General features: G+C 35.4%; 1 pseudogene; it reads right to left on the reverse strand.

Moving 5' to 3' along the window:
• Positions 1 to 424: 424 nt before the first annotated feature.
• LOC109057358 lies at positions 425 to 4,483 on the reverse strand (annotated as a pseudogene).
• Positions 4,484 to 6,817: the final 2,334 nt, after the last annotated feature.

Here is a 6,817-nt window from a genome sequence, read left to right on the forward strand (position 1 = left end):
CAACCATTACGAGTGGATGAAAATGTAAATAATCAGTGTATTCATTTTTCACATTTATATTTTACACTTCTTACCAGACATCCTGTGGTGGCTGAAGCTTAATGAAGAGCTTCATAAGATTCATTTAGTGAGGTCACAAAAGCAGCCGCGGCTAATGAGTTTAGTTTCTGCAACAGAAATATTCTTTCGCTGTTTTTATACTATTTTAAGTCAAAAGAGGAATTGTACAGTACATTATCACATTTAGCGCATGTCTTCGGGTAGGGTGTGTAACGCTAGTGCGGTCCTCTCGAGCTCAACAGCGCCCCGCTCTTGTCCAGTGTAAATCTATGGTGCAAATCTGTGGCGAAAAACGGAATTGCAGCGCGCCATAATCAAGAGCCGTGTTTAGAAGTTCAAGTATAAATTATTTATTTTAAACGTATTCATCACAAGTTCAGGCTTTATTTATCCACAACAACAATTAAACACAATTTAAACACCATTTGTTTTGTATTTTAATACATTTAATCAAGTTTTTTAATTCTTTGTAAAGCACGTTAATATACCAAGTGTTTTTAAAATAGTTTATTAGTATTATTATTACAGACTTGAGGGGAAGTGTGCAAGTTTTAAAATACTTTGACAAGGCAAACATCAATTAAAAGTACAACCTAAGCCATCAATGTCACAAAAGGGAGAAATAATGTTAAAGAATGGTAAAGAGTTGCACTGATGTTTTACATACATTTGTACAGTATTACATAAAACAAAATACACTAATAAGTAAATACAGTTACATCCTTGAGACCAAATAGTGTTCAGATACAATACTGCTGTGAAGGGCTATTTTGCCATGTGCTCCCATTCATCTGGAGAAAAAGCCGTGTTTAGTAGACTTGTAGACTCCATCTAAAGAAAAGAGATCAACAAGCATACCCGTAAAAACCATACTACGAAATGATTGGTCTAAACTGGAATACACTACTAATATCTAACAGGTATCTGATTGGCCCATGAGATAAAAATGTAGAAGATTCTGAGTTTCAGAGATAAAAAAAGTTCTGACCAATGATTGTCTGATAAATGATTTGATAGTCTGTTACACAAAGTACAAAAAAAACAGTTTTCCAACACAAAATTTAAACGCCTACTTAAAATGACAATAAATGTAAATATATAAGTATTAAATCTTAATACCCAGCTGCAAATACATTTTCTTAAACCTGAACCTGTTTGTCCATCAACATCTAAAGCAACTAACAAGCTACAGATGCCATAATTGAAGGATTTATGGATCAGTTTAGCTGTGAATCTCATAATATCTGAGTCATTGCTGACACCGTATTAGGGCACTATGGGAAACCTAGAAAAAATATTTTCTGCTCTACAACAAACTGAACAATGAAAGTGAATTCAAGCAGAAAACACAGGAGGCGTAATGAATCATCTTCATACTATACGAGTAAAAAAAAAATAATGCCAGGCCAGGGTGTGTAATCTATATCTATTGTGTAATAAACTGCAGTTTCTTTACTTATGGATTAAAAATGTATGTTTTCTGCATCGCATTCACAACAATACAAAAGAATAAATGGGTTTTGATTGTGACAAGCTCCGCCCCATTATTTTGAGACATTCAGCTAGTGAGACATCTCTACTGGCGTGACAGGCGAGCTGTGAAATGACGAGAGATGGTCTCCTCTGTTGTGGTCCCATAAAACACCCTAGAATGGAAGAAAGTATAATCATTCTGGAGCAGGCATTGCTAATGAAAAAGACTGGGCTCCTAGGGTGTCACTGGGAAGGGTGTTCGTGTACCTGGCTATGACGCGGATCGCGTCTCTGTGAACGATTCTGATATCAGGATCGGTTGGTTCTGGTGGTCTGGTCTGGAGCTCAGCAGGCAGATAATATGCCGTCAACACGTCCTTCATGAAGTTAATGCCATCGTAATCTCATTCACAACAGGTACAGACATGCCAAGGTACCGTCCTGGAGACACAGGGCTTAAACTGAGCACACTGGGAAACTGCATGTTTCTTACAAAACAATCATTGTGATTATTACAACAAATATTGTAATAGAATCTGCACTTTCTATAAGAATTGTCACAGATGAGTTATTAAAACAAAACTCATACCCAAAAGTGAACTGAAAAGAAGCCCTTTTTTTGCATTCACACTGAAACTGGACTCAAATCTTTTTTTCTTTTTCACTTTAGTGATTTTTTTTAGTTTTTTTTTTAGCCTACTTATTTTAATTCACATCGTATGGTGTTTAGTTCACCAGATTTTGATTCAAATAACTACAGCTTAAGGTGTGGTGATATTAGCAAAATGTCTGGGTTAATTTGGACTTCAAAATCCGTTTTTTTGGTCCACTTTAGTGGTGTTTTTTTTAGCCCACTTATTTGAATTCACATTTTTTGATTTTCAGTTCACCTGATTTTGATTCAACTAACTGTACAGCCTTCTGGTGCGATTTCGGCAAAATTGTACTGACAAAATAGGTCTATTGTCTATGTGAAGTCACTTCCAAACCAAACAGCTCTGTGTTGGTCAACGTGGCAAATCCATGAGAGCAACTTGAACCCACTGCAAAATCTGCACGTGGAAATCTTTTGCCCTCACGCAAATTTCCTGAATTTCGCGTGAATTCTTATTGCAATGACTGGACTTCACAGCAATGCCTCAAACAATGGTAAAAGTGACCGCACCTTAAATGCGACATTGATTACCTTAAGAAAAACTCACATATTAACCACACCTTATACTTTTTTTTTTTTTTTTAAATGGAAGGAGTTGGTTGAAAAAATAAATTATTTTTGTTATTGTTTGTTTATTCAGAACTAGCTTGACCAACTATCAGTTAGCCACGAGGTAATCAGTCTTACTTTTCAGATTTGGACCAGTCTACATTTTTATGTAACTGACAACTGAATGTAAGTTTTCACCTTGAAATATCAGTTTCAAAGTCATTCTGATGGCGCACTGACTTCTAAGGCGAATGGCTTCGGTTTCTTTCCCAAACGTGTGTTCTATGTCTGTGTAAGTTTGGTGGGCGGGTACCAAACTCTTTTTTTTTTACGTTTTACAGCATCAACAAATGCACGTCTACAGCTATTGTAATTATGACAATGCTATATTTACACGAGTGAAATCACTTAATTGTAAGATACACTAAACTACATTCAGTTGCTTTAAAGTTATGACCAGTTTTAAATAAAAACAGAAGACTAACTAACAGTTTAAGCAACCGGTCAAACATTAAAAGGCAGGCATCTCAAAGCACTGACTTGAAATACAGTTTGGAGGTAAAAAGGCTCTCTTTAAATGGGAATTAATTTTCATTTTCTGCATTTTGGTTTGGCCTCTAATGTTATCCTTCAGTAGAGCACTGAGCTGGAAATGCATGTGTGTGTGTGTGTGTGTGTGTGTCTGTGTGTGTTCACCTGTTGAATTCTCCTTGCAGATGAAGGCGCATGAGTTTCATAAAAGCGTTGGAGATGCTTTGCTCATACAGCGTGTCTGCTTTACTGACACATGCCCATGTTCCTGGAGGATACACTCTCTCCTCGTATAAGACCTCGCCAAGCTGCACAAACACACACAAGCTCATCAACACAAATCTTTTTAGTAAAAATCATTAAATAACAGCTAAATATGTCTCTTGATTATGTCCCTAAATAGGTTTCTTGAGTACTAGGCAAAGTGCTATAGATACAAAAATAAAGTGCACTGTTATAATAATAATAATAATAATAATAATAATAATAATAATAATAAAAAAATCTGGCATTTGGTTTAAGAAAGAATTCATTAAGAATCCAGAATGGTTAGAAACAAATCTCAGCTCCACCTATAAAAAAACCTGTCAGCTGATTGGTGTTGTTGGTGTTGACAATATTTTCATATTTTGCACGTTGTTAAACTCTTTTTTTTTTTTTTTTTTTTTTATTTTTGTTTTTTATGTTTTTTTTAGAAGTAGTGGCTGATAATGTCATAATTATGATAAAACACAGAAAAAATCAAATGAAGAGTGTACAGTTGTTCCAGTGAAACAATCTAGTGACCATCTCCAATTCATTTCAAAGTTGAAATGTTGCTGCTTTCCTCACTGTAGACATATTCTGCCCCATGTTTCAAGAAGCAGCGATATGCAAACTAACATTGGCTGATTTTCCCTTCTCGTGTCTGAAGATGGTGACGAAAGGCACTTGCTGTCGTTGTGAGGTCTGGTTCCCCCTCGTCATCTCCTCAGTGGGTCCCCTCATCTAGAGTCAGTTCACCGCTGCTCTGAAAGCAGCTTGATCTATAAGGATTACATCGGTTCTCTAATGATCTGACTAAAGGAAACTGAACTAGATCGTCCAGTATCATTTCTTCTCCTCCGTTTCCATGGAAAGGTCTCACAGCTCAGTGTGTTTCTCGTTCCTCTGGGAACAGACACCTGGTGTGTCCTTCCCACCGCTTGCTAGTGCACATACATCCGGTCCTGCATTCGTCATGCTTTTGGTCATAGATTTGCTGGTGGTGTTGTCGGTGATGTCATCGTCCAGCCCGGCGAGGTCCTCAATGGAGATCAGAGCCATTGAGCCAACATCACAGCGAGTGACGCTCTTCAGACAGAAAACAAATATTAGAAAACGAACTCAATTATTTAACAAAGCAAAGGTTTGGAATGTCTCAGTTAACAAGGTACTGACATTCAGTATTAAATCATCAATCTGCTAGTCTTGAGCTGCTCTCCACTTCATGGACGAAAGAGTCTGTCTGGATCACGAAATTCAGTTTGTGAATGTAATATGTGATTTTGTGCCTTAATATGAATATTAAATGGAATGTACCAAAATATTTCTTAAAAAAAATATATATATATATATATATATATATATATATATATATTTAAAAAAACAGAAAGATTTTTGTTTCATGCATTAAACTAGGTAAAATAGATATTAAAAATAAAGTGAGAAAAAGATCTGAATTGTAAGGTGTAGACTCAAAATTGCAGGATAAAATGTTCAAAAGTCTGAATTGTGAAAAGTCACAAAAAATTGAGGTGGTGGAAACCATAAAAATGGAAATTTAGGTAGAGATTGCAGGATAAAATTTAAAATAAAGTCCGAATTGTGAGATAAAAAGTCACAAAAATTTTTTGATTACATTCAGCTCCCAAAAACTGAAAATATATAGCACTGGAGCCACGCAGGTGTAACTTATTAGTGCCAGATCATAGCATGTTTTAATAATAAACATTATCAATCTCAAAGTTTAAAAAAGTTCAGCACTCATTGAATTTCTTAATCTTTTGGTTTGATTTTGTTATGCACTCATTGTAAGCTCTGCACGTTCATCTAAGAACATGAATGATGTGCACGGATGAAAAGAGACTGCAGCATCTTCAGTGCACTTTATTATTCATATTCATCTTATACGGAAATGTGTAAAACATTATTTTAAATATATGACATCCAGCGCAGATTTCACACACGTCAAACACTTCCGATATATAATACCGATCGTTTGGGCTGTATCTTATTATTGAAAACAATGTATTATTATGATAATAAATACTGACCTACTTACCAGCAGACACAACAAACGCAGCACAGTTAAAGCGCTGGGGTTCGGAGCGTCGCACTGCGCATGCGCGGAGGAGTGTCCTGTCAATCATGCGCTGCTCCACTTGATTACACACACCGTCCGTTTATTAGTAACGTTATATGCTTTACACCGCTATATATATTCTTTCATGTGTATAACGCGTACACAGTGCGCCAACTACCTTTAAAATACACTGAAATAGATGTCGTGACAAATCCCATCTTTATCTCATATCTGCTTTAACATGTAGGCGGGATTTTAGAGAAAGGGGTGTGGTTAAAGTTAGCAATTTGGTAGAAATCATTTATTGGTTATGTGTGTAATTTATGGACACAATTTCTTCCTCAAAACAGGTTTAGATATAAATAAATTGTCAGTATTTTTTTTTTTCATCCTACACACACTACCAGTCAAAAGTTTTTAACAGTGAGATTTGTAATGTTTATTTAAATAATTCTCTTCTGCTCACCAAGCCTACATTTATTTGATCCAAAATAGCAAGAGCAGCAAAAGCAGTAATATTGTGAAATATTTTTACTATTTAAAATAACTGCTTTCTATTTGAATATACTGTAAGGTGTAATTTATTGCTGTGATGCAAAGCTGAATTTCACATATACTGTAAGGTGTAATTTATTGCTGTGATGCAAAGCTGAATTTCACATGATCCTTTACATATGTATTTTTTTTCACACACACACACACACACACACACACACACACACACACACACACACACCACACACACACACACACACACACACACACACACACACACACACAACACACAGATTTAATTGATTTCTTTCCCAAAATTCATCAACTGCTCTTAAATATGAGACACCAGTGTTTCAGGAGTTTAGGACACAGAATAAATGTTTTATTTCCTATTTGGGTTTATGTATATGCTTTTTTTAAGATGAACTGTTAGATGCCTGTGTTTCGTGTCATAGCTATGCAAAGATCTGATTTCAAAAACAGTATCACAACTATTAAACTATATCTTATTATAGTTTTAAATCTGTGTTTAACCTCAAAACAATCTCAAAGTAAAAAGTGGTGCTAAAGTCTTATTTTGTGGAGGCTGTGCTTTAATATTAATACATTAATACCTAATAAGAATACATGTTTCTTGAACAGCAAATCAGCATATTAGAATGATTTCTGAGTTTTGTAAGTGCATCATCCGTGTGTTTAAAGTGCACTTTTTTTTTGGCACTATCACGCAT

This window comes from Cyprinus carpio, chromosome A22, assembly GCF_018340385.1.
Source record: "Cyprinus carpio isolate SPL01 chromosome A22, ASM1834038v1, whole genome shotgun sequence".
NCBI classification, from domain to species: domain Eukaryota; kingdom Metazoa; phylum Chordata; class Actinopteri; order Cypriniformes; family Cyprinidae; genus Cyprinus; species Cyprinus carpio.